Consider the following 27,758-nt stretch of genomic DNA (forward strand, 5'->3'; position numbering starts at 1 on the left):
AACTATCAAGCTCAAGCCTATTGAGAAATAAGAATTAAAAGGAAAATATTGAAGTATTTCAGAAAGAATGAGAAAGAAGATTTCAATTCCCATATCCAACTGTTCAAAGACAACAAACCCCAAAAGCATAAATCTCATAGTTAACTCAAAAAATGTGAAAATCATATATTACTTCTTATTTCAGTCAAACCTGTTTGCTCACCCCTAAATCAATATTTTTAAGATGTTTTGGAAAAAAATTAAAACGGAAAAAAAATTATAGTCCTGAAGTGTTGGCACTTCCATGGTTTTCCAAACATGCTGTGCAGCTGTGATTTGTTTGTGTTCTCTTCTCCCAGGACAGCTAAGTTTCAGAATATTGGATTCCTGTGATGAACTGCTGGAGAGAGCCACAGTTGAGCCCAGGCAGTACCAATGCAGGAGACCTCTGTGATTATTCCCTTGGCACTGCCCACCCTTGCTCTGGGCAGCTGCCCACCCCACCCAGCAGGAGCTGGGTTTGCCCCAACAGAATGCTGCTCTCAGCTTCCAAACACCACTTTGGGTTTACTGCACTGAGCTGAGAGCCACTGAAATGAAGGAGTTTCACAGGGGTGTTTTCCAGCTGAAAAGTCTCCCCAGGGGAAGGGAAAGGCAAACCACATCAGAATTTTACCATTTTGGTGACCTGAGTTTCGCTCTGCTCTGATCCTGAGCTGACATGAGGCAAGCAGCGAAGGCAGAGCTCACTGTAATGGTAGCAGCATGCAGAAAGTAACAGCAATTATGCCAATCACAATCTTAACTTAATTATTTATCCAACAAGATGAATGCAGGATAGCAGAAGTTAGAGACTACCACCAGTGTACACTGCTACACACCATGAGCATCTTCCTGCAATTTAAAGATATTTGGATCCCGAAGTTCAAAATCAATCATTTAGGTTTAAATGATATGAATTTTAAAACCATAGAGTCCAACCTTTAGCCAGGGACTGCTAAGTCCATCCCTAAACAATGTCCCTAAGTGCCACATCTACACATCTTTTAAACATCTACATGCTGGTTGTTTCTGGTAAGCAAGTTTGGTGAGGAAGAAGCTCCTTTACACCCTGCAATCCTCAGTTTTTTACTTCCTCTATCAACAGAGGTACTAAACACAAAGGAAATGAGGTAAGTTCAAAGACTGAATTCAAGCAAGAGCAATGGACAATGAAGCAGCATTGGCTTACATAAAGCAGCCTTCCACTTCTGCAGAGCTGCAGATAAGCATCTCTAAAATAATGAACTGAGGCAAAACAACAACATACTACCACAGCCACAAGAGCCCTAAAATAGGAGCCTCAGCAATAATTGTAACTAGACATTGGTTATTTCTTGGATTATGCAGTCAGAAGATTTGTATTTCAGATTTCTCTCTGTTTATAGTCTATGCTCTAAGAGATCATTAACATCACCAAGCTATTATCTGTTTAGGTAGCAGCAGCAACTTCTTTCTCACTAACAGAATATACTGATAATTGAGAAATGAAAAATTCAGGCAAGATTGCCTCAGCAGTTCTTGGGTGCTTGGCAACTATTCTGACTCACACTTCCATAATACCATTACAATAAGCGATTGTGATTCCTAAGTAAACACACAGAACATTCCACATAGGTATAACCATAAGACATAGCTGATAATCATTGTGAAGTTTCATGCTTTTGCTCAGAAAGCTGGTGTGCCATGTGTAGAGCAGGTAATAATGCAACAATAGGTAAAGCAAGGTAAAAGCAAAACAATGCCATGAAACCTTTGAGCCTGAGGATCTTTGAGTTGCATTTAATACTAAATATTTTTATATTACAATGGATTATCCCAAAAATTTCATTATACTTTTACAGCAATGGCAGATCACCCTTTCAAGTCTTCAGGGGAAGGTGGAAGAAGAAAGAAAAGTGCTTATGATATTTTTGTTTAATTCTGTGATGCATTTTAAGTTCTGAGGCTATTAAATGGCAAGGTTGTAGGAGATTCACAGTGTATGCTATTACACAAAATAGGTTTAGCAGATCACCCAGTGACATAATATATTTGGCAACTGAAAATCCAGGATCCTTTGGCCTAAAAAATATAGGAATGAGTCACCCCCCCTTCCTATATAATCAGGGGTGTTCCTTGCATACCAGACAGCAAAAGTTTGGGGCATTTGCAAACAGAACTTACAAGTTTATTGGCAGAAGTCAAAACATCTAGCTAAACAGATTGTTTCTTTCTGTGTCTCCTATTACTTTAAAATCTCTGGTCTCTTCCTTTTTTCTGGGGACACTGACTGCAGAATGCTTATCTGGGAGGAGTGTGAGTTTGTCTCATTGGGAGGTTTTTTAATGGTATTTGATGATTCTTTTGACTCCTTTCTGAGCAATTTTTTCTAGTTAGTTTCAAAAATAACATGGGTTTTGTTTGCAGGCTTTTGGAGAGAACTGGCTTTGAAATTATTTTGTAGGTATATTCTCCTCTCTAATCTGTTCCTTGTTGAGGGTCCTGTCTGAGGTTGTAGTATTACAGTGGCTTTCAGTTTCCAGGGGCACTAAGGCAGTCCATTGAGAATGAAGGCATTAGAGTAAGAAAAGGAAGATGGGTTTTGTTATTAGACCTAGGAACTAGTTTTAAGCCAAAGATATGTTTGAGAGCCAGAGAATTATTACAATGTTTTCTACTGTCACTGTCTATCTTTAACAAATAGCATCTCCCCAAATAGTACAGACCTCCAGATTTCTAAATCTCCATTAGAAGAAGACCTCCAGATTTCTAAATCTCCATTATCTAAGTGAACTCAAAGTTCCCAAGACACACAACAAAAATGGAAGCCTGCATCCAGCATTTCCTTGGTTCCACAATTAAGCAAACTATGGAAAGTTAATCAGTGGTTTCTATTTTGACCAAGAGTCTCCAGAAAACAAGGGATAGGACCACCAGCAAACCCAATGAATCTTTTCTATTTCACAGAGCAGAGTCTCCTCTTGGCATGGTGAGCCACAAGACAGAGTTTACACACAGGTAAAGATGAGTAAAATAGTTTTGGCAGCTGCGGAAGACAGCATCTAGTGGTAACATGACTATGTTTTGACTGATGGTTTTAAAGGCACAGCAGAGCAATGCCTGCTATCATGGTGATGCTACCTACAGCTGCTAAAATCCTGAGAAGGTGGAAGTCAAAAAAATTCATCTTTATCTTTGCTCCTACCCTAACAAGTACATTATGGGATAAAAGATGTGCTGAAGGACAGCCCTGCCACATACACATGACTTTATCAGAAGTTTTTTTGGTATTTTGGGAGATTTTCTTACATGCTTAAACACCCAGCATAGCAATTGTATGAAGTAATTAAATGAGAAACTCATCTTTATCAAGCCTGTGATTTGTGGAGAAGAGTTCTTAAAATAAAGATTTCCAGTACCAGGTCACTGACCAAGCAAAAGTTTTTCAGAAGGCATATAAAATGTAATACTTTTAACATGCCCACACCTAAAATGGACCAACCCTTCCTGAGAGAGAGCTTCCTGAAACCAGTGGTGCAGCCACTCCTCTGACAAAATTCAATACCCTGCTAAAACCATATAGCCTCAAATCCTGCTTACAGCAAGATAAATTGTTGGGAAGAGCTGATTATTCTTGTGTGCAGGAGAAAATACAGTCTTCATTAGAAGAGAGGTCAGAGATTGTCACCACTCATGTGCATGCTAGATCTCTGCATTAAACTATATTAAAATATGTGTGATGGGCACTGCCTATGATATCATTTCCTAGCCTTGTGTATTGTCACTGCCATCTGTTTCTGGGTTTGAGAGGATTTTTTTTTGCCAGTTTTCAATTCCAGTGTAACAACTTTCATAAACAATCCAATCAAATTGATATTTTAAGTAAGATTTCACAAGAAAATATTATATATTACTCCCCCAAAATCAAGTTACAGTTCATAAAGTTAAATCTCTTCCTCCTATCAATGTGATAATTTTGACCAAATAAGGCTTTCCAGTTTTTTCTGGCGCAGCTTCTACATTTCTGTAACTAAACTATTTAAGACCCATGATTCTGCTACCCCCATAAACAGGTTCCCTTTCATGTTTCTCTCATTCACATATGCACAGAATTACAGAATATGCTGAGTTGGAAGGGACTCATAAGGATTCACAGAATGACTAGGTTGGAAGAGACCTTAAAGACCACTGAGTCCAACCCACGCCTCAGCTAGACCATGGCACTGAGTGCCATATCCACCCTTTTCTTAAACACATCCAGGGATGGTGATTCCACCACTTCCCTGGGCAGACCATTCCAGTCTTTATCACTCTTTCAAGTGATTATCAAGTCAATCTCCTGGCCCTGCAAAGCACCATTCCAAGAGTCTCACCATGTTCCTGAGAGTATTGCCCAAACACTTCTTGAACTCTGTGACCACTTCCCTGAGGATCCTGTTCCAGTGGCCAACCACCCTCTGGGTGAACCTCAACAAGAGAATGAGATGAGATGCTGAAAAACAATGCCACAGTGAGGGCCCTAGGGGCAGATTGAATCTGAGCCAGCAGTGCCCTGGCAGCCAGAAGGGCCAGCCATGTCCTGTGGGACATCAGGCACAGCATCACCAGCCAGGCAAGGGAGGGGATTGTCCTGCCCTGCTCTGGGCTGGGGCGGCCTCACCTCCAGTGCTGGGGGCAGTTTTGGTGCCACAATAAAAGGATATATAAAAGTATAAAAGGATATATAAAAGGATATATAATAAAAGTAAAAAGGATATTAAACTGTTAGAGGGTGTCCAAAGGAGGGCCATGAGGATGGTGAAGGGCCTTGAGGGGAAGCTGTGTGAGGAGCAGCTGAGGGCACTTGGTCTTTTCAGCCTGGAAGGGAGGAGACTGAGGGGAGCCCTCATTGCATTCTGCAACTTCCTCATGAGGAACAGAAAATGATCTCTTCTCTGTGGTAATTAGTGACATGATCCAAGGGAATGGCCTGAAATTGTGTCAGGGGAGGTTTAGGTTAGATATTAGGAAAAAAATGGTGTAGGCATTTACATGTAAACCAAACACTGAGGCTCCCTGAGTTTGATGTTTGGTTGGCCTCTCTCTGCCTGTTTGATAGGGAGGACAAAGATGACCTTTTCTTCCTGCTTCTCTTGCTCAACTCACTATTTGTTTCACAATTCATTCAATACAATTGCCAGTTGTGTTTGAAATCCATTCAGATAATCTCCCCAAATCCTTTGGATCTAGATGGTTTGAGCCTGCTAATTTACATGGCAGCTCTAATTTTTTTAATGGCACTCTTAAAATCTTTTCCTTGAGCAGCCAGGTTTGCATGCCTGCCAGTCTCTCCCTTTCCTGGAACCTGCACTCTCTCATCAGAAGCATTTTGAACTCACTCTTTACTGGCACATGAAGAGTAAACACCCACAGCCATTGAACAGTACAGAATATGCAAACTAACTATTCACAAACACACAAGCTCATTTGGAACAGGACAATTAGTGAAAAAACTTCGGTTATCTCAAGCATGCAACTTTTCTCATTTATAAGCAAAGAGTTTAAGTACTACTATACTTGCCTAGAGTCCGCACTTTAGAAAAAATACCATGGACATGATATTACATTTTGATGTCTGATTTTACATATCTGCACTATGAACAGCTCACTTTATAATACTGCAGTTACATTAAAAGCAAAAGAGAGTTGAGTTTTTTGTTAAATGATCCCCCAGCAACAGCTGCCCAGACACAGAGAACATGTGGTTCTGGACAACAGGCCCTGTGAAAGGCTAACCAAACATCTCAAAAAGGAAGTTTTCAGTTATCACAGTCCAAGTACATCATTTCTACTGGAAGGATATTGCAATCTGCAAATTAATCATGAATTAAATTTATATTAAAAAATAATATCCTGCATTTTGCATGCTAAATTAAAACAGATGTAATTCAAGCCTTTGAAAGTCATTTTGGCTGGAGCTTCATTTATATCTACAGCTAAAACAGACACTTTCTCAGGCATTTGTGCCAAATTTGACTAATTTTTTCTGCTCTGTGTTTTAATTACTGTGTGTGCTTTTCTGTTGCAGTTAGAAATATCCATTACACACTTGAACAGCCAACACTGTGAGAAAGCGCATGCTTTTTTTTAAGCCTAGTGGTATTTCAAATTGTTATGTGATAATGGCAAAGCTCACAGATGCTTCTGCTGCTCACTGCTGCATTCTGTACACAGACACACCCCAGCATAACCCACAGCTGACCTTGGCTGCAGCAGCACAGCACACCCAGAGCAACCTTACAGATGTAAGAGCAGCTACTCAGCATCGAGCTCCACCTTAGGCTGAAACTCCAGTGCACTTCTCCTGCCATGGCACCTATGTTAAAGCCAACTTCAACAAACATTTTCTTCTCCAAGTAGACTGATTTGTTTGCAGTTAAGCTTCCTTGCATCCCCATCCCTCCTGTGCAAACACACAAAAGGCATTCCAGTCAAGAACCCAGTTCCTACAGCATAGCCCTGTACCGGCATCCCCAGGGAATCCCAGCCTCCCAATGTACCGGTGGAATTTCAGGGTCTAAATAAAAGCTATTCCTTAAGTTCAAGAATATATGTCAGATGACAAGTTTTGGAGATCACCCCTTCCAGTGCAAGTTCAAGGTTTCAGTCCACTTGCAAAGCTAAACAGGAGGAATTTCAAGGGCAAAAAACCCATAAACTGCTGCAATCCATTTCTTGTTTTACTTGGCTTAGCTGCTGAGTTACCTCCCCAGGCAGCCAGCTACAAGCTGTTAGTGGAATTGGAGTTTTAGATAATTTGGTGAGATCTTCCTGCAAAAACAGCGTTGTTCTGCTCCTTGGCTTTGTAGAACAGACCACATGATGAAGTCACTCCTAAATGAGTGTAGCACATATTATAGGTATGTGTGTACTTACACGTTGTCTATGGTTAGCACTGACAGATTAGTGAGCAAGTTTCCCCCGAACCAAACCAATAGTGTCAACACCAAATGCTTCGATGAGTCTACACTTCAAGAAAACGGGAACAGCTACAAGCAGGAGAAGGCAATCACAGCTGTCTTAAAGTGAATTATGTGGAAGGATTTGCAGATTTAAAAAAAATGAAGTGGATTTAGAGTAGCAATTTTTGAAAGTTTGAGATTTTTAAATAAGTATAAAATGTATACTTTTTAGAAAGTTATGAGTCAGACTCTTCACTCTGTTGTATAAGCAAAAATTTTAACTCATCACAGAGACATCAACAGAACTGTTTTTTACACCTCTGTGGATTTGAAAAAGTAGAATTTCGCCTTTTTTTTTTTCTCTAAGAGGAAATATGCCTTTGCATGCTGACTGGTAAAAATAAGACAAGCTATAGATGTAAAATGTTTGTGTCCATTCTACCAATATTTACATAATAAATATTGTCTTCATTTCAGTAAAATTCAAAACAACTATATGGTAATGTAAATTATTTCCTTAATGTGAAGAATATGCAAAGGACCTAATGCAATCTAGTTTTTGTCCTGTGAAAGTGTCCAGATTCAGATTGTATGGAGTTTTCTGCAATCTGTTCCAGTGAAAGATGATGTTGCCCATGGTAGGCAAGCTGGACTAAATGGTATTTTCACATGTGCCTTCTAAAACCAAACCATTCTGTGATTCCATGACCAAACAGAAGAATGCATCACTGTTCTCAGAGTGGATGTTCCAAAATTACAGTGCTCCTAATGAACAGTGTCCACTACAAAAAAGACATTTTATGCCATGTTAGAAGGATTTTTCAGTAACAATGTCCAAAGAGGGAAATAAGAGAGTGAACCAAAATATGAAAAGCTACTCAAAGCAAGTCTGAAATTATCAGACATTTTCCTAATGAACAAGTCACACGCATGTTTGACCCACACTAAGCTTTACCATGAATATCTTTACACCACTGCTGTGGAGATTCAGGCACACCTAGATCTAGATCCTGGCCTCAAGCACAAAACCAAGGGAGTACTCAGCCCTGTGCCAGGAGACCTGCACTGCAGGAAGGACCCGTGCACCCAAGTCCTGGAACTAGTTTCAGATACAGGACCTGGAGCATGACCTTTTCCTTTATGGTGGCAGTGTTTACCTGCACTGAAACTTAGTTTTTACCATTACAAAGCAGTGGAGCTGGGCAGTGCTCCCCTTTGAACAAGCAACAGCTGGCATGCTATGTTTTGTAGAATTTTTCCAAAGCTTCACAAAATTCTAGACGGCCAAAGCATCAAAACCTCATTTTTTGCTTATTTTCAGACTCTTCTTCAGGAAGTACAACATGTCAATCAAAACCTCTCTGCTTTGCCTGCCATTTGTGGATTTTTAATACATCTTAGGGTAGTAAATACTCAATTTTCCTTATGTTAAAGGCTCTGTTTTGAGACATAGAAGGCTCAAAACTTGCAATACAGTCCCGAAAGAAAATAAGATGAAAGTTTTAAACTAGTATGCATTTGAAAAGCTCTGAGTTGTCAGCACTTTCCATCTGTGATGCATATTCCTGTTTTTATTGCATTCATTCCGTAGAAGAAACACCTACCTGCAGTGCATTTCTTTCTCCCATCTTATCAGTGCACGCCCTTGACCAAAGTACAAAAAAACACCATTTACCAACACTGCAGGTGAAAAACTATTCCTCTGTATAAATTATACATCTTGGGAGCTCAACATTTCTTTCATGCTGAAAACCTATTCAAGCCTTCCCACATCCGTAGGCTAAGTGGTTTGCTCTAGCCAGGGGGGCCGACAATTGCTGATATTTCAAGAAACCTAATCTCTTAATGTTTGGGATCAGACGAAGGGTATGGCCATAAAAGAGACAGCTTGAAACAGGCCTAATCTCCAGCATATCTGAATCTACAGATGGCAGAGGCTCTGAGCTGCCACCAACATAGATTCTAGTCTGCCTGCCCAAGGGTGGTCTAAGCAGAGCGATCCACCACACATGGAATTCTCTCATGCCGGTATTTCTGTCCTGGACAAATAAAGAAAGGATTGGTGCCGGCTTGAATCGAGCATGCAGCACTTCCATCAGACAGCAGCAATGTAAGACTGCCAACCAGACAATATTCCTTCTCTGACTGTGCCTAATTCCTGCGTTTTCATTTCCAGACTGCCAGTTTCCTTAGGTCTGCCACCTCACTGGTGACTCTGTGCCCGACCATTTCCTGACTGGACAACCCCGGGCTGCCTTTCCCAGTTTACAGTCACAGATACATTGATACTTTTTACAGAGACACTGAACATTTTCTCAGGCAGCACTGATCAGTGCTGGGACACAGAGCAGAGGCTCAGCTTCCCCATTCAGCCCACTGCATACCATGATGGGTACAAACCCTTGTGTCTCCTTCAGCAGAGCAATAAGCACTACAGTCTTTCATCCCTTGTGAAATATGAACATTTCCACTTCAGCTTAACTTGTCGCTACTCTGTGCTAATTGTAAACCTTCTAAAACAAGTTTAAACTTTCAAGTTGGATTTTCAGTTGACTGCAAACTAAACCTTAGAGTCAGCACGTACACCCAAAGACCAAAAACAATGACATACGATGTGCAACACAGCCCTCCTGAAGTGGTCCCTGAAACAAGAAAAGAGACCGCCCTGACTGTTTGCAGAGCAGCAGTGTAACCAGAATTAATAAGTTCCAAGAGGGCTGATGTGAGGAGCTCAGAGCCCAAGAGAGGGCCATCCTCCCAGGAACACAGCACATCTGCAAAGCAGGATGTTTTCCAAGCGAAGAGCTGATGTGTTTTTCTGGTGAGGAAGCAGGAGGCGTAAGGATTATGGTTACTTTTGCAGGCCCTGGGAAGATGGGGGAGGGAGGTCAGGCATATGGGGCACATTCACACAATTATCCAGGCACAAAAAAAAAAAAAAAGAAAAAGCTATTCTGATCCCTCCTTCAGCAGAACAGCAGCAGTGCTGAACAAGTTATGAATTTACTGCGTGGGAGTTGTTTCAGCTTTCTCAGGGAGCTTTTTCTGCCTATACTGCATATACTGGGTTATGTGTCTGGTGTGTCTTTCATTAACTTATAGAGGCCAAATACAAGAGAAGGCTTATGGGACCTGGGAAAATGACAAAGCAAAGCTGATTTCGGGATTGGCATTTCAAGAGTTAAACTGATTTTTCAAAAGTACTCATCACCATAAACTATTTAATAATGAATTAGCTGAAAGAAAAGAAACAAAAGTGAGTTAAGGCTATCACTCCCCATTTAACTTGATTTAACAGGTTAAAGGTCAGTTTTTAAATACCCCAAGACAGAAAGACTTTTGTTACTAAAGTTTCAAACACCAGAGCCCATTCTAACTGGCTGAATACTCATACCTATAATTAAAGTGTAGATTACAAGGGAAAAAGCAATACAGAAACCACTGAACAGAAAGTCAACATGATAAAATTAGTTCCATGCTCCTATTAGAAATCCCCTCTAAATATCCCACAGCTGGCTAAGGAACCAGCACCTAGCTGTACACCTGAAAGAATTCAAGTGCAGTGTTTAGACAAAAAAGGGCCAAAAAATATTAAAAGAGCAAATTTTTTATTTGCTAATTACTGAGTTTTCATTTTAATATCTGCAGTAGAAATATATGCTTGTTCTCTAAAAGTGTGTCATTTAAGAAAGCAACTGAAAGCATAAGCCCAAAGGCAACACAGAAGAGTGTGGGAGTGCACCCTGGGGGGGCAGGCTGGAAGATGCCCACACAGCCATACCACAGACAAGCAGGGTTGTGCCTCAAGAAATAAGAAGCCACAACTGATGACATCCAGGCAGATTATGGTGAGGAGCAAAGGACTCACCAAGGACTCTGGGACCAACTGGCCACAACATCTGCAGTGGCTCTCACTACCTGCTTCCAATAGCAAAGGATGCATTATTCTTCCTCACTAGGACCATCAAAGCCACATTTAAGGACAAAGCTGTACTTTAATTGCTGAATCTGAAATTTACTACTGTACCTCTCCCAAGCAACTCCACTTCAATAATTTGCCACATGTTACAATGCCTGAAAAAATTTAGAATCCAAGATTGTCATCAAAAGAACAGTAGGTTGGACCTACTCTGGTGGCTGATTTAAAGAAAACAATTCCTCCCATTCTGAAGACATAGACAGGAGACACAGTGCAGTTTTCTTTAAAGTTCTGGTACTGGACTCTGCTTTTTATGACAGATCAATGCAACTTCAAGACAGTTGTTTCACACTGTGCTGCAGAAGATACATTTTGATTCATTGTGGAAGGCAAAAGTGGTTGTGATAGGACTTTTGTACTTTTTGACCAAACCCTACATCCTGAGACCTTTAAATTTTAAAAAGTATACAGTACCGTTCTCCAACAAGGACTAAGTATTCTCTGACAACATGAAAAGTTGAGCTTATGCCACGGTCACCTTACTTTTACCAAGCAGCTTTACACTTTATTTGTACCTTACTTTTACCTAGTGCTGCTGAAGCAGTGGCTGAATGGCACTCCTGAGCTCCTGCAAGGGACAAGCTTGCAGGTGACAAATGTAAGTTTATAATAAGATGTGAACAAAGTTTCTACAGTCCTCTACAAGATCAGAGAGTTGTGATATCAGGGGGTTCAGAGTTAGGGAATTCACTTAAAAGGGCAGGAAAGCACAGGGAACCTCTGCCAGGTCTACTGGCAGCTCAGTTCTCACCCTCTGGCTGCTGCTGCCCTGCAGCTCTTAGAGTGAGGCACTTGTCTGCATCACTGGGAATACACAACCATTTAGCAACAGAAACAGAGATGATTCATGAATGCACATGAACTGGTATTTCCCATGGAACACAGAAGACGGTGAAGAGCCAATTCTAAAAATGAAAAGTTTCTTATATTTCTTTTTAGACATACTCACAATGATTGTCCTTGGCAAAAACCACAGTCTTTAAGGCAAAGTGAGCCTGTGACCAAGCCAACAGGAAAGCACATGACTTTTTTTTTTAAACACATATTATGAGTCAAGAAGTCAAACCCCATTATTTGCTGTTTAGCAACATCACCACCATGACCAGTAACCTTTACATAAGTTACTAAGTAGGCATGATATTAGCATTAATTTAAAGGAAAACTCCGGACAATTTATTTCCACCTCAGGTTTAAATTCCATCCCCTAAGACATTTGGGTTCTGATTTAAACTACTACAGCAGACAGCTTGAGTAGAGCTGATCAAAAAGTTTATTTAAGATTTGTGTTAAGCAAACAATTTTTTTGCCTAAAGAGTTTCTGAAAACTTGATCACTTTTCAACCTCAACTGTGGGATAGGAGGAATGCCCCAAAGGGCTCCCATTCCACAGCACTTGCCTGAATTTCCAAAGCCCTGTCTCGACAGGGTCATGGCAAACAGTGAAAAGCAGATCTGTTCTTACACCAAGGACTAGTTCTTCATTCAGTTGAACACTGATTAGGCAAAATAACTGCATGTTTTAATTGTGACAGAGTGCAATGACTGTGCATGATGAAGAGAAATTTCAAGACCCAAAGTTGATATCTAAGTGCCTGCTTTCACACATTCTCATAAGATTCAAAAAGCACTTTTGATGATTTTCATCTTTTTTTAGCATCTGCACTGCCTGAGCTGTTCCGAGTTTTAATGTAATAGCTACAATGTACTTTGCTGCTACTTTCTTCTCATTACAGATGAAATGCCCAAGCCATATTCATTCAATACCACAGAGAAAAGAGAAACAAAGAAGAAAAGAGAAGAAAGGTCACTGTCAGGCCAAGATCAAGTCTGGAAAATTTCAGTTTGAGACATAAGCAGTTCAGGAAGTTATATGCAACTAAAACAATAAAGGAATTATAATTGAAACACTGCAAGAATTTTAACTATAGCTCTTTCCATGCTAACCAAGTATTATTTAATGTATTTCAACAGCATTCAGAAACTCTTCTTGACATGAATGATCTGTGCTTTTAAGATCACTCCCAACCTCCTTAGAAAAGGAGAAAAAAGGGATGGTTGGTATGGCCACAGCTTCAGCTGATGGAAATCAGCACAGCTCCCTCACTTTCAGTTACATCAGGGAGTCACAGGAAAAGCAGCAAAAAGGAAACAAACCAAAACTTGTAACAGCAGATCTCGTTTACTTCTGCATTGCTTCCCCCCAGCACAGAAGTGGTGCCTCCTCCAGCCTCTCACCAGAGCAGATAATTGAGCTGTGGCCTGTTCTGATGCCTCTTGCAAGTCTACATTTCCCCAGCTGAAGAGAGCTGGATGTGCAAATCCCAGGTTCAAAGTTTTTGTTCCCACCTCCTCTGAGCACATTCCCATCATGTTCTTGCCCTGCTCCTGACAAGAGGGCCATGAATGGAATGAAGCCTAACCAAAATTATCCCTGTCTCTCCCAAACAGATCTATAATTGTGTGCAGAATAAATGCACCTTTATTTTTCCCTTCGCTGTTCCAAACACAGAATCTAGAAAGGCATCCTATAATTGCTGAATTCCTGTTGAGATAATCCTCCTAGAAGGATCATTTTTCCAAACAATGCTCTGCTAAAAATTTCAGGCATCGATGAAAATTCTGCATGCCACCTCAGGCATTTAACTGTCTACACCTACTGCAAAAAAAAAAAAAAAAGGCAAACAATGTAAACAATGTTTCAAATTCACTCTACTTGACTCCAATTATGTGTTTGTGAAGAGCAATGCATTGAGTTTCTAGCGCAATACCCTAGAGGAACTGCACCAGCACCTTCACTTCTTTCCAAACACTGTGATACTGTGCTTCTTTCAAAAACTAGGTCATAAACTTCTCTATTGGAAAGTGTTTATAGCTGTTTGGACAGGATTATTCTGTTCAAGAGGTTATAATAATAAAGGAAGCTTGCAAGAATACTTTTTCCAAACTCATGGTAGGTCAATGCCAGTTTGGGAAATTGGCTCATTATTTATCCTTGTTTGGCTCCTCCAATCTCAATTTCTTGTTTGTTTTGACCTCCTTCTGGACAAATATAAAACTTACTGTTTCATCTAATTAATAGGAGGCAGACTATAGAAAAAAATCTCTCATTTATTCTAGTTCCAGAATCAGTTTTACAAAAACATTGTCAGAGTTTTAAGAAACATTCAGATGTTGAGTCCTGCCAAAGTTTACAATCTAGTTATATCCTGCTACAGAAAAAAAAAGAATATTAAAAAAAAAAAAGACAAAAAAACCCCCACAACCTGCTCTGTTTTTACAATTTTATAGAAATCTCTGGCAAGAAACAATCCACCTCCACATATTCACATGCATCCAGAGGATCTGTGGAAAAGCCTTATTCTCCTTAGTCTAATCAAATTGTCCAATTCACTTTCTCCATTTCCAAAGCCTCACAACACATTTTTCTCAGCCACTCCTCCCTGTTTTCCTGTTGTACAGGAAAACAAACCAGACTTTCCCTTCTCCCCATCACATCTCCCTTTTGAAGGCTTAAATCAGTGAGCAAACAGTTCACCCACAGTTCTAGTATTGCAAAGCTATTTCATTTGAAGTTCCTTCTTTTGGTCATTTGGTACCACAAAGCAAGTTCACTGTCCATCAATCTCACAAAAGGGATTCAGGGGAAATCCTTTGTCCATTTTCTGGGGGCTTGAGGTGCCCAACAGTTTCCTCTAAGTGAGCAAGCTGGCTTTGCAGTCTTTTACATGTTTGTCCATGAGTCATCAGAATGCACACACTGGAGACATCCTCAAGTGAAATAGCCTTGAATGATATGGTTCATCCAATTTGCCCTGTGTCTCATAAGGATTTAGCCCCAAATATGGACACAGAAGGGAAAATAAGGGCACTTGGGATAGAAAAAAGTGTACAACATTCATCTGGTTCTGTAATCACTTATTAAGTCCAAGATCTCCACTGTTTTTAATAAAAACAAAAATCAAGAGCAAAAATAAACCAAACTTCTATCCAGCTGCATAAATTCTGTCTCCCAAATATTCTCTGCCAAGAAGGAGAATCAGAATAATTAAATTATTCTCCTTCAATTGGCTCTAAGATTTTAGCTAAGAGCTGTTTTACTTTCTGCTTGCTTTTACAGAATTTGAAATGCCTTTACATGGAAAAGTGTTGTATTCTGAATTCTGTAGTTAGCACATTCACAGTCTCAGATTTTAGGTTTTCAGAGAGGCCCACCTTCAGCCTTTTCCCGTCCAGCAATCCTACCAAAATAGTTAGCATCATATATATTGCATAGTGTTTTCCTGAGACTCCATCTAAGCAAGTCAGGTAGATTTATGCAATATTCACGCTTTCTTCCATAGCCTCGACACATCAGGTGCAACATGAACAGTCAGGTACTCAGTGCAATGATTTGGCTGCAAAGGCATCATTGGGCCATTCCTTTTTTTTCTTCTTTTAGTCCATCTAAATTTTCTGTGAACCCAAAACCAATGTTTTAAATGTGGAAAAGAAAAACAGCAAGAAAAACTATATTTCGGTTCTGATTAATGGTGCTATATTTTAATGTCTTGCTGGGAGGCTCAACCCATTGAGTATGTATCCCCAGGATATTTTAAATTTATGGTAGTTTCTTCCAAACAATTTTGAATCCTGTCAGGAAGAAAAATGGCAGAATGACTGCTTAACAGTTGACATAGCATCTTCTCTGTAGCTTTCTCTAACACTAGGAGGTACAGAACATAAACTCCAAATTCCTATTAAAATCATGGGAAATAAACTAGAAGATGAAAGCAAGACAGCTTCAAGCGGCTGCCTCAAACCTATTCATTAGGAAGGCACTAGCAGTGGGAGGGCCACAGAAAGCCCATGGTTTCATTTCACTTCAAGGAAATCTTAGTCTAGCTGCTTTTCAAACTCTCTTTAAAGCTTTGTACCCATTCATCTTTTCCTACCACCCCACTGGAGCAGAAAAGGCTCAACTCAACTCCTGAGTCTCCTGGCATGTCAACCCAGTCAACAGGTTAAATGAAATTAGCAAGTAGGAGGTTCAAAACTAACTTCAGGGACTATTTGCTTCCTCCCTCCTGGAATTCAGCTGGGGCATCCAGAACAGTACAAAGTGGCAGAGCCTAAAAATCCACCTGGGATCAAATCATAACCTCACAAATCTACAGAAGGGGAAAATATAACCAAGACTACTCATCAAAGAAGCCAGTACTGACACATCTCAGGGCCTCTAGCTGGTCAGAGTGACCCCAAGATGCATTAGAAAGTCTCTTTTCCCTGCCCGATGCTAGAAGAAGGAGTCCGAGCTCTTCAATTCTTGATCTCAAGGTTGTTTATTGTTCCTTATATATAAAATATTTTCTCCTGTCCTACTGAGGTCCACTCAGCAAGACAGTCAGAGGAACTCTGCCCACCCCTGGGGCAGTGTTATCTTTTTATACTAAAAACTATGTGTACAATATTTACAATTACTTTCCAATACCTATCACCTATGTTAGACAGTGAGCTTCCCCTCTAAACCAATCTAAAAGTGCCAACTTCACAGCAGAAGATAGAGGCCAAGAAAAGAAGCAGAAAGGCTGGACACGCTCAGATTCCTCCATCTTGTCTCCTGAACCCCTATTCTAGAAAACCCCAAAGTCTACTTTTTCACCCCATGATAAATTCACTATCATTCTGCTTAACTGTCATGGCTTGCAGATCTTCATCTAAGGTTGGTAACTTGCTCCACAAGTCACAATGAAAACCACAGGAATCTTAAGCTCTGAGCCTCCTGACAGGGGTCTTGGCTGCTCAAGACAGCCAAAGGGATGTCCTGGGTTCCGACAGACACAGATGTCCATCTGTGGAGCATGAGAGGTTGATCTGGAAAGCAATCACATGCTCCACTCTCCTCTCTTGGCACCAGCCATCAGTCACTCCGTGGGACAGGAGGCCACTATGCCTTCCCTAAATCTCTATGCCTAACCTGGTCCTTGATCCACAGATACCTACATTTTTATATGTTTTCTATATTTATGCTCTTGCACCCTGCAAGTTGGAAAATAAACTCCAGGGTCTTTCCTTTGTATATTTTGTGTCCTTGCCTTAAGACAACTCTTTAACACATCTGGCTCCAACCTGAACACAGCACAGTCTCCACCACGTCTGTCTTCACAATGCTCTCACAAAGGAAGAGGAGACAAGGGCAATTGGAAGGCCAATGATGCCAAACCCCACGTGTGACTCCAAACAGCACTTACACATAAGGCCAAGCCTTTTTCTGTAGCTGAAATGTGCACTCAGCAATACCCACCTTCACTTTGGAGCACTGGCAGCCCCACCCTGCCAGCACAGCAAGGTGATCCTCAGGTGCACAGAAAGGTCAACATAGCCCTGGGTATACCAGAGTTGTGCAAAAAAAAAAAAAAAGCACTCCGGACACACTATTTCCTCTACCAGAAATACAAGCCTGTTGGTGCAAAGGCACTTAGTTCTCACTGATACGGAAACTAAAGATTTTTTCCGTGTTTTCTCACGAAGCTTGTGGCCCAGCAACATTAAATCAATACCAACTTTTGCTTGCCCACTGATACGGAAACTAAAGATTTTGTTTTCTCATGAAGCTTGTGGCCCAGCAAGCATTAAATCAATACCAACTTTTGCTTGCCTTTGTGCAGGGTTTAACAGGCTTGCATTAACTTCCAAGGATATCAAAAACTTGACAACTATATCCTGAATTGGCACAGCCTTAAAGAACAAGTTACTCAAATCATACAAGAAATGCTGAAATCATTCTTATATTCAGACCCAAAGTTGTAACCACTAATGTGAAATAAAATTCTTAAAGAAATTTATACAGTAGCAAGGGTAAAGACTGTAGCAGCAGCAGCATCTGTTACCAGGGTTACCAAATCTAGAAGGAAAACAAGAAACCTGCTGACACTGATTTACAGAGAGATATATGTAAACATTCGTGTAGACAAGAGATTTATATTTTATATTCAGTGAATTTTAGTGGTGTAACATTAAATACTGCTGCTATTGAAGCTGAACCACAACAATGTGAGGAAAGTTAATGAACAGCCACACCAAATGGCATATATCTGATTTCTTACCTGAAGTGTGATCCATCCATCATTACTACTGTCCCACGACAATGCTTCAGCAACCACATAAAAGATCTGGTAAACTCCTAAGTATTTAAAAAGAAATAGCATGTTACACAATATAAAAGCCCCCAAATCCATTGCAAATAGAAAAATAGTATTTCAGAATTCAGTGTGACACTGAATTTGCAAGGATTTTTTTAGTTCCAATGATTTAGAATTTTGCAAAACTGTGATACATTTTGCTGAGGCATAATCAGAGCCACAAGTAACATAATTACTTACAGGACTAATTATAGATGGAAAACATCCACATGACATGTAAAAATAGAAGAATCAATAGAGAAACAGTGACCCACAGTTGGTTTGATCATTTGGCACCTATGCTGCATCTACGTATTCACTTGTTGATACTAATTCACAGTAGATCTAGGGAAGTTTTTCAGTTCTCACGGGAAAAGAAATAACATTTCCAAATTATGGTTGCATTTTATAGAAAGAATGACTTATGCTAAATGTGAAATACATCTTTCTTTAATATTTTTTCCTTCCTTTTCCATCGGAAAGCTCTGTGTTTAAGTGGCCAGGTACAAAGAATACTTTAAAATTCTGGACACAGCTATGTTTAGAGCTGCATTTTGACTTTAGAACCACAAGATGAGTACATTCAAGAACTCCGCAACTTACATCAGCTAAATGGTATCTCTGCAAAGTCCTTTTTTTTATTAATCAAATAGCAAATTGGAAAAAATCTACACTGTTTGTGTTACATGTGCCCTGCTAGTGTTACATGTGTCTGCTTGATTAACTGAGTAACGGTGTAGTTGGGAAATTAACCTTCCAGATTTCACATACTGCAGTTAACTCCCATGTCTGCAAGCATAGCACCATAAACTGCAGGACAAAACATGCTTTCCAAGGCACAGGAAAAGTCCTTCTTCATAACAGCACACAGGTGGGTCTGCTCTTACAAAGGACAGCATACTTTATTGTGAGCTACCTCTGTAACACATACCTCCTCCCTGCTGTACGTTATAAAATTATCTCCATCGGATCTAAGGGGCACAATGCAATCTCCACATGGGTCCCACTCAATTTCCGGCAAACTGCAGCACATGGAAGAACATTCTAATTTGTGCTGTTTCAGTGCAATTGCTTCTCATGGACAGTCCAGCTGCCTACTCCAGTAAGTCAGACTTACCAAAGCATCACTCAGGATAGGGCTACAACTGTGTTTGCCTGTACTTCATTTACAAAGAGATGAAGCTTACAAAATCCACAAGCAGAAACCCATCTCATCATCTACAAAGCTGGAAATGCTTTATCTAATATTAGCTTTTCTATATTATGCCTTTTCAAATCATCCCAATTTTACATAACTGCCTAAAAGCCTAGAGAACCTCACCGCATATTATGCAGCAGAGGCTTCAGTGTATCGCTGTGTTAAGAAATAAAATACAGCAGGATCAGGTAATATTCTTATTTCATTAGTGACTCCTCTGATATTTCTTCTGTTTACAAATTAAATCAATAAATCAATCAGATAAATGTAAGTTAACCTTATCCAGAATGCATCTCATAAACTTGGTGTACATTCAAGCTATTACATAGCAGCAGGGGACCCTAAATTACAGTTCCCTATTCCCATTTAAATCCCACTGGTGTGAATTCAACAATGAGCCAATGAAGACCTAAAATATATAGAGACACCTGACAGTTGTATCATTACCTGCAGTGGCTTTGATCTATAATTTTCATCTCATAACACTAAGGTCCTGAAAATCCAGCCAAAATATCAGCCAACTTTTCCCAAAACACCTGCTGTTAAAACTGGAGTCTCTTCCAACAGAATGTCTGCAATTTCTCTGCAAGGAGATCCAACATCACTGAAGAATGTAGGAAAAACAGAAACCTCTCTAAAGGCACAAGCTGCCTACCTGAACTTAAGGCATTAAAAAAACCCAAAAAACAACATGATAAAATTAGTTGATAGAAGAGCATACCTAATTTATTCAACTGTGATTCCTAACTTTAGAGGATAATTGCCACTTGTGACTAATTAAAGCCACATTAAGTATTGAACAAAAGACCTTCAAAAACATTCAGCTCAAAGAGTGCTGGAGCAAGAGTATAGTGAAGAACAAAAGTTCATGTGGAATTCTATTCAGACTGTGGCTCTTAGGCCATCCCTATGGACTGTTGGTAGTCTCTACAATTTCAGAAGGCGCTCCACAAAACAATCGTGAAGCGGGGAAAAAACCAAAACCACATTCCTGAGTGTGCAAGCAACAAAACTGGAGAGAAATAAAACAAGTAGGTCACCAGTCAAAGCTGAGTGTGATTCTCATCTGGTCACAAATGAGAAACATTGTTGAAACAAAGCACAATGTTATCCATACATTTTTCTTTTATCTGAAAAAAGAAAAAGTATTAGGTTACCTACTGATGAAAGACAGATTGATGAATACTTTTACAAGTTATATTTCTTTGAAAATATATACTAGACACATAAACATGCCTCATAGGGGCAAAATCTTTGGAGCAAAAATAAGGAACACAAAAGCATACAACAGAACCCAAAATGCTTTCCAGCTCTTGGTGTCAAGTGTGTGCCCAAGCAGAAACTCAGACCATTTTTGGGGACACCTGCCTTCATGCCTTGGCTTCAACATCAGGAGCTCCCAGCAGGGAACCCAAATGGGCGCTGTGTCATTTTTTAGACAGGGGCTCATGATGGTCACCAACCTACCAACTAGGACTTGGTCACCACCTCCCCAAATAAAGTAGAAGCCCAAATAAAGCAGAGGCCCAAATAAAGCAGAAGTCAAAGCTAATATCAAGATTTAACCTTTAAATTAGACAACTTTCATCTGATTTTGATTTCTTAAGCCAATTAGGGCAGTCACATTAGTCAATTTTAAATACCTGACTTCCTTCCCAAGGAAATTGATACAAGTGTTGCTTTGTCTACTCAGACAATAGCGCTGCCTGAGGCTGGCAGCCCTAAAATGCTGGGGAGAGAGTCAAGATCACTAGAATCAAAATCCTTCCACCCTCTCCTTACATCCCCATCAGAGAGAGGAGAGCCCTGAAGGATCAAGCTATTGCCCTGAGCAATGGCTATGGCCCTCTACACCACTTGCTTGAGTGGAAAGCAGCTGTACCACAGCCATCAACAGCCAACTGAGATATTTCTGAGTGATTACAGAGGGGCCAGCAGCCCCTCTGCCCTCGCCCATTCCTGAGCGGAGGTGCTGCTGGGATATGAGACAATGAGGTCTATATATGCAACTGAAGAGAGTTGCTCACCCTAGAATTCCTCCTTTTCTGCCAGGAACCATTGAAAGCTGTTTGTGCTAGCTGTGGAAATCAGTCATGCTCTTCTGGAGCAGTCAGATGTATCCTGTGGGTATTGCTGGCTGCCAGGCTCAGTTCCAGCATCACTGTCTACATGATGCCCCTTCTTCCTTCACACCAAGCAAAGTTCTGTGGCAGAAGATTGTGTGAAATGCACCAGAAAATGTTGTTTCTTTCATAAATACTATCAATGCTTCTCATAAGAACTAGACTAGGAATTATTTTACAAGAAAAAGATCGTTTGTAGGCCAGGGACAAAAGCACTACCATGAACTAGGTCAATCCCATCATTTGTTACTGTTCAAAAGTACAATAACAGCGGGAAGAGAAGGTCAGGGTGGAATAATCATTTGTTAACAATTTTAATAGTAAAGCTTTATTGGTTTTCCCTATGGATTCTCATAGTTATTATAGTGAAATTAAGTATTTTTCCTCCAAGTGAACTCTTGTTAATCCTTTTATTTAGGTTCAGAGCTACAGTACATGACCCTGCAAGAACATTCATCTACAGTCACAGCTGGAGCCGCAGACTCACTGGCTTGAAGGAATTAATTTCTTTGCAAGGTGGAAGCAACTGAAAAGCCAACGGCTTATCTACAGGAAAATCTGAATTTCACCAACTTGTACAAAGAACAGGACAAACCAAAAATCTATAATCAGACACCTCATGAAAGAGCAGATGAGAAAAAATTCTGGCACATTAGAGGGATACAATTTGGGGGGAGGAATATTCTGGTGGTTTGTCATACCACATAACAATCCTTAGGTTTAAAAAAAAATCTGAATTTTATAACCAGATTAAATTTTACTCCAATGAACTGCCATCAAGAAGTCTTTCAGACTTCACAGTGCTTAACTCCAGCTGCCCAGGCTTTCTATTATCTCATACCTTTGACAGTAACTTATTCATTTGCAAGACTTATCTGAAGCCAGTTATAACATTACCAAGTGAAAAGCCTGTTCTTGCTTCACCTTGGTTGTCAACTTCTCCGTTCATTTTCTCCCACATAAGTAAATAACAATAGAGGTGGGAAGAATGCTGGAAAGTCAGACTGTTAGACTAGTCATACTGGAAAAGACTGTCACCAAAAAAATGCTAAAATGCTACAAAGTAGAACCTTGGCCATCAGGTCACCAAGTGTAGATATTGAAACAGGTCATGAGCAGGCAGAACTTAAAACATGAGCGGCAATCTGCACCTGGAATCTAAAATCTGGATTTTCTGCTTTTGATGGTATTCAAGAAAGTGCTGCATAAGCAGTTTAAGTAGTTTAATTTTCTCAATATTAAAAAAAAAAAAAAAGGAAAGGAAAATTTGTAAAGCAGTGTTCTTTTTACAAGAAGCCTTACATAAGCATTCACCAAATGCATCACACTCTTGTTTTATACAGAATGCAGTGAGACATTATTAACTTGATCGTGCATGAATACAGTCAGCACCTTTCTAATTATATGAAAGTTTGACCCATTAAACTGATCAGGAATATTTGTATATCCACAAGAATTCACAGCAATTTATTTTGAGCATATTGCACTGAAATATTTACTTATGCTTTCTGAAGCTGGGCATCCCTGACATTTTTGAGACCTCAATATCTTGAATTTTTCAAATCATTGCTTTCTTAATCAAGGAATAAAGAGGCATAAAAGCTTCATTTAATGAAAATAATTTAGAAACATATTTTTTTGAGGAGAATCTAAGCACAGAGAACCCAGAGTACTTTTAATCTTTGCCTATATTTAATTTAAGTATTGAACTTGGTTACATTTACAATAGATTTCCAGCACATTCTCTCTGAGAAAATATTACAGTCACACTGAAATTCTTAAAAGCCTTTGAAACAGCATGAGCAGGTCTTTACTAGAATTTTTTAATAAGTAGCAGCTGCCAATTAAAAGAAAAAAAACCAAATAAATCTCAATTAATTTGATTTAGAAATAGGGTTTTTATCAGTATGAAGTGAAAATACAATTAATTAAATCACTCCAATGATGGAGCATTCTCATTACACATTTATTTTATCCTACTAGTGCATTTAGCATAGCTGCCCTCAATAGTGTGTTCTCAAAGAGACACTACTCAGATGATTCAGGTCAGACTTCCCTGATTAAAATGATCACATTGACACAGGGCATCCACTAAGGAATCCACATACAGGAAAGAGCAGGTACTGTGCAGCCTTTGGAGGTTTCCCTGCTGCTCGCTTCTTGGATGAGGAGGAGGAGATTTCAGCAGTAAAAGCCAAAGGGTACACTGAGCCCCTCCACACCAGTGCTGGAGGGTGAGCTGGAGCTGCCAAAGCTCCACAGATCCTTCCTCCCACTACACAAAGAGGTTCCCTTCTAACCGCTACTTGCTAAACAGCTTATTCCTTGAGAGATATCTAGCAATATAAATTCACATTGCACCAGCATTGCTACACACATAGCAATCACCAGCTGACAAAGAATGATGCAGTAATGCTGTTCTGATGTTTTTCCTCTTCTGGTGTCTCTTAATAGCACTGATTCCCCCAATGGAAGAAAATCCCTGAGCAGGAACCATCACGTTACACAGATTAGAGAGGCCTTTGAAGATGAGCTGTGCCAACAGCACTCCCAAGTTAATAAGGATGTGAGCAACGAAACCAGAGCTTGACACAGAAATATTAAGGATCTCCAGCAGTAACCTGGCTGACCTAGTGGCAGCACATTGCCAAACAGTCAGAAAACTCAGTCGTCGTTTCTTTCCTAAGCACCAAAATAACAAGCAGCCTTCAAGTTAAAAGCTGACTTAATCCACTTACAAAAGTCATCATGAGCTATAATGGCATCACCTCCCCCTCATTTTTAATTTTGTTCTTTTCATTATCATTATCCCAGGTGGCTTCCAGGAAGTCCCTTGCAAACTAGTCACTATTATGAAGATGGCCTATTTTAATCACAGTCCCTTGACAAGAACAGCTAATTATCTAACTTTTCTGTCTGAACTACCAGATGGCTTTAGTTCGATACTTAACTTTTAGTTTTCAGTAACTGGTGATACTTGCACATTAGAAAATGTCAGGGATTACACAGAACAAAAATATTACCACTAACAACACCAGCACCTCAGACACAGGCAGGATAGAAACATATGTATCTACTGCATCTTCCACTAAAATAATAAAGTTACTTGAGACAGCAAGCATCTCTCACATTTTCTTTTCTTATGGGACTTCCCAAAGGTGTGCCAGTAGGTTTTTGTTGTTATTACATTGTTTGGTTTTTTGTCTTTAAACAACATTAACACCCATTCCAAGGAAAGCGAGGAGCTTCCATGTTGTTGCCACCAATCTCTTTTGCACTTTCCCAGTTGTCCTCCTCCTGAGATCCCACTTTTGGCTGCATCTACTTGCCTGAGAGAGCAGGAAGCATGCCCACACTGCATCTGTGCCCAGCACACCTCGGGACTGAGCAGCCAGAAATCATCTAGGCATGGTGTTCCATGGGACTGACTACACAAACATGGTGTCCCATGGGACTACCCAAGTTAGGGGGGATGGTATTGCAAGATTGTCATCACTGACAGTGCAATTAGCAAGTACAGCTTTCATGTGCCTGCCAAAATGTGTACCAAAGCAGGCAGATATCCACTGGTTCCAAACACAGGAGTTCAGGCAGGGTTTGAGAGCATCCTTGTCCATGGCATGGTGCATTGTAGACATGAAACACGGAGGGGATCTGGCCTGAGTGCATTGGGGCAGTATTTACCCTTGGTATGCATAAGGAAAATACAGCTGACTCTGACTAAAGACACTGAAGATCAACCAACAGCAAGACAAGGCCAAAGATCAGCCAAGTGAAGGAGTTTTGTCCATAGGACACTGTATCACAGGAGGGCAAAACCCACTGGATATTAACCATGCAAATATACCCCTTATGTACAAGCAATTTTCTTTTATATTCCTCTCACTAAAAACCTAGAGCTTATTGCATGCACCTATTCTGCACTGCCAAAATTTTCTTCCAAAATACAGCAGCAAAGCAAAGATTGATTTGTTTTTTCCCTATTGGTTGCAATTTGTGTGACTACCTGTAGCCATTCAGTGATGATGCAACATTCACTGCTAAATAATTGAAGAACCCAGACTTGAAAAAATTCCAATGACTCTGACAACACAGAGAAGTTTTAACTTCTTTTTTATGAAGAGTAGAAATGGAGTCTAGTGTCTGGATACAAAAACAAATTAAAAAGCATTGATAGGTAAGAAGACACCAAATTCAAGTCTCTAAAAAGGCATTACAAGAAATAATAAATAAAATTTCAAACAGTATTTTTTATTATTTTTATGTCTGTGTATCTTTAGACAGTCAATGACTTTTAACTACCTGCTCTATAAGGCTTAGGATGTATTTCTAGGACAAAGAAAATACCTTCACATTCAGAAAGCAAATTTTTAGTCATATTAGATCTAAGAACATACATAATTATTTAATTGTACTGATAACAAATTCAGAACGGAGACTCGCTGGGGTTTTTTTAAAAGATAGCAGTCAGTTACTTCTGTGAATGACTAGAAACAGCAGCACAACCATATTACCATAGTTTATGATATAGCAAGCACAGTCAGACAAGTGCCCCCCAGTACCATCACAGCAACACTAGGATGCCTAAACATAAATAACAGACAGAGTTTTCCCAAGTTTACAGCAGTGGCTCTGGTAGCTGTAACAACCATTACACCAGCAGAAATCAGTTTTTGTCACTGGTGTGGCAGGTGTTCAGACAGGCAAAGAAAGACTGTCTGAATATCTGCCACACCAGTGACAAAACTGATTTCTGCTGGCGTAATGGTTGTTACAGCTTCCATTTGTAAGACTGCTCATCTCCAAATTCATCATGGCAAGGATGTTCATTAAATTAATGGAACACCTCTAGACTGATGAACTTGGGACAGTTCTTAGATTTGGGTCTGGATTCCAAAACTGGTTTGACCTTCTCAACCTTAAGTGGAAGTTACGTCAGGTTTCATTTTCTGCCACTAGAGTACAACTGAAGTTAGTTCTTGGAACAAGTACTCCAATATAAACCCAAAACATAACATCCTCCACCCCTTTAATATTTGCTTGAAGATATTTATGAGAGACTTATACATGCAAACTTTCCCAAACTGAATAATAATTTACATCTGTGGAATCCGTAACATTAATCTTGCAACAATCACACTGTAATGTCTATTTTTAGAGTTTTTGGAGCTAATTTAAGTCAGGGCTGAGCATAAGAGGTCTTGGGAAACTGGCTTGTAATGACAATCTCTAGTTATATTCCACAGAGCCCTAGATCCTCCTGAAATGGAAAACCAGGGTAACTATTGCCAAGAAAAGTAAGTTTGCTTGATTTTTCCCATGTAGTGCTGTTGAATGTTCAGTTAACCAGAGAATCACAGAATCAGTGATTCTGTGGTTAAGAATCACATCCAGTCTTAAACACCTTCAGGGACAGTGGTTCTGCCACCTTCTTGGGCAGCCCATTCCAATGTCCAACCACCCTTTCTGTGAGGAAATTCTCCCTTATGTCCAGTTTGAACCTCCCCTGGCACAGCTTTACACTGTGTCCTCTTGTCCTATCTCTTATTATTTGGGAAAAGAGGTCAAGCCTCATCTCACTACACCCTCCTTTCAGGCAGTTGCAGAGTCATAAGGTCCCCCCTGAGCCTCCTTTGCTCCAGGCTAAACAAGCCCAGCTCCCTCAGCTGCTCCTCACCAGACTTGTGCTCCTGACCTTTTGCCAGCCTTATTCTGGTAAAGTTCTGTCCTCCTCTCAGGACACACTCCAGTGTCTCAATGTCCCTCTTATATTGGGGGAGCCCAGAACTGGGCACAGCACTCAGGGTGTGGTCTCACCAGTGCCAAGTACAGGGAAGGAATGACCTCCCTGCTCCTGCTGGTCACATTGTTGCTGACACAGGCCAGGATGCCACTGGCCTTCTTGGCCCCCTGGGCACAGCTGGCTCACATTCAGCTGTTGTCAATCAGTACCCAAGGTCCCTTTCAGCCTGGGCACTGTCCAGCCACTCTCTCCCCAGTCTGTAACGCTGCAGGGGGTTGTTGTGGCCAAAGTGCAGGGCCAGCTTGGGTTCTGGGCAGTTTGTCATACTGCAGTGTCTGCTGCCACTACTCAGCTTCAGTTTGATTAAATCAGTGGGGGAGTGACTTCAAGGTATGGTTTTAAATGAACATGTCCTATATTGGTTGGTTTCTGTCACGCAGTAATTTGTCCAAGCAGCAGAAGCATGGGACAGATCTCATCTGCCTGTCCTGTCCTGGCTGCCCAGGCAGCTTTGGCCAAGCCAGTTTTAGGCTGCATCCCATTACTGAGTTCAGCTGCACATCATCTCCTCACCTAGAAGAACCTCTAGCTATGTCCTGTCCTAGTGTTGGGATGAG

General features: G+C 40.3%; 1 long non-coding RNA gene across 4 annotated transcripts in view; it reads right to left on the minus strand.

The window, feature by feature from the left end:
- The window catches only part of LOC102032880, a 257,711-nt gene that overhangs the window by 159,643 nt on the left and 70,310 nt on the right, over positions 1-27,758 (minus strand). For all 4 annotated transcript variants that reach the window (XR_001335651.2, XR_004081715.1, XR_004081716.1 and 1 more), the window contains exon 3: positions 18,003-18,079. This is a non-coding gene — a long non-coding RNA (uncharacterized LOC102032880). The remainder of the gene's footprint in view (positions 1-18,002; positions 18,080-27,758) is intronic.

The sequence above is a fragment of the Geospiza fortis genome, unplaced genomic scaffold, assembly GCF_000277835.1.
Source record: "Geospiza fortis unplaced genomic scaffold, GeoFor_1.0 scaffold104, whole genome shotgun sequence".
Classification (NCBI taxonomy): domain Eukaryota; kingdom Metazoa; phylum Chordata; class Aves; order Passeriformes; family Thraupidae; genus Geospiza; species Geospiza fortis.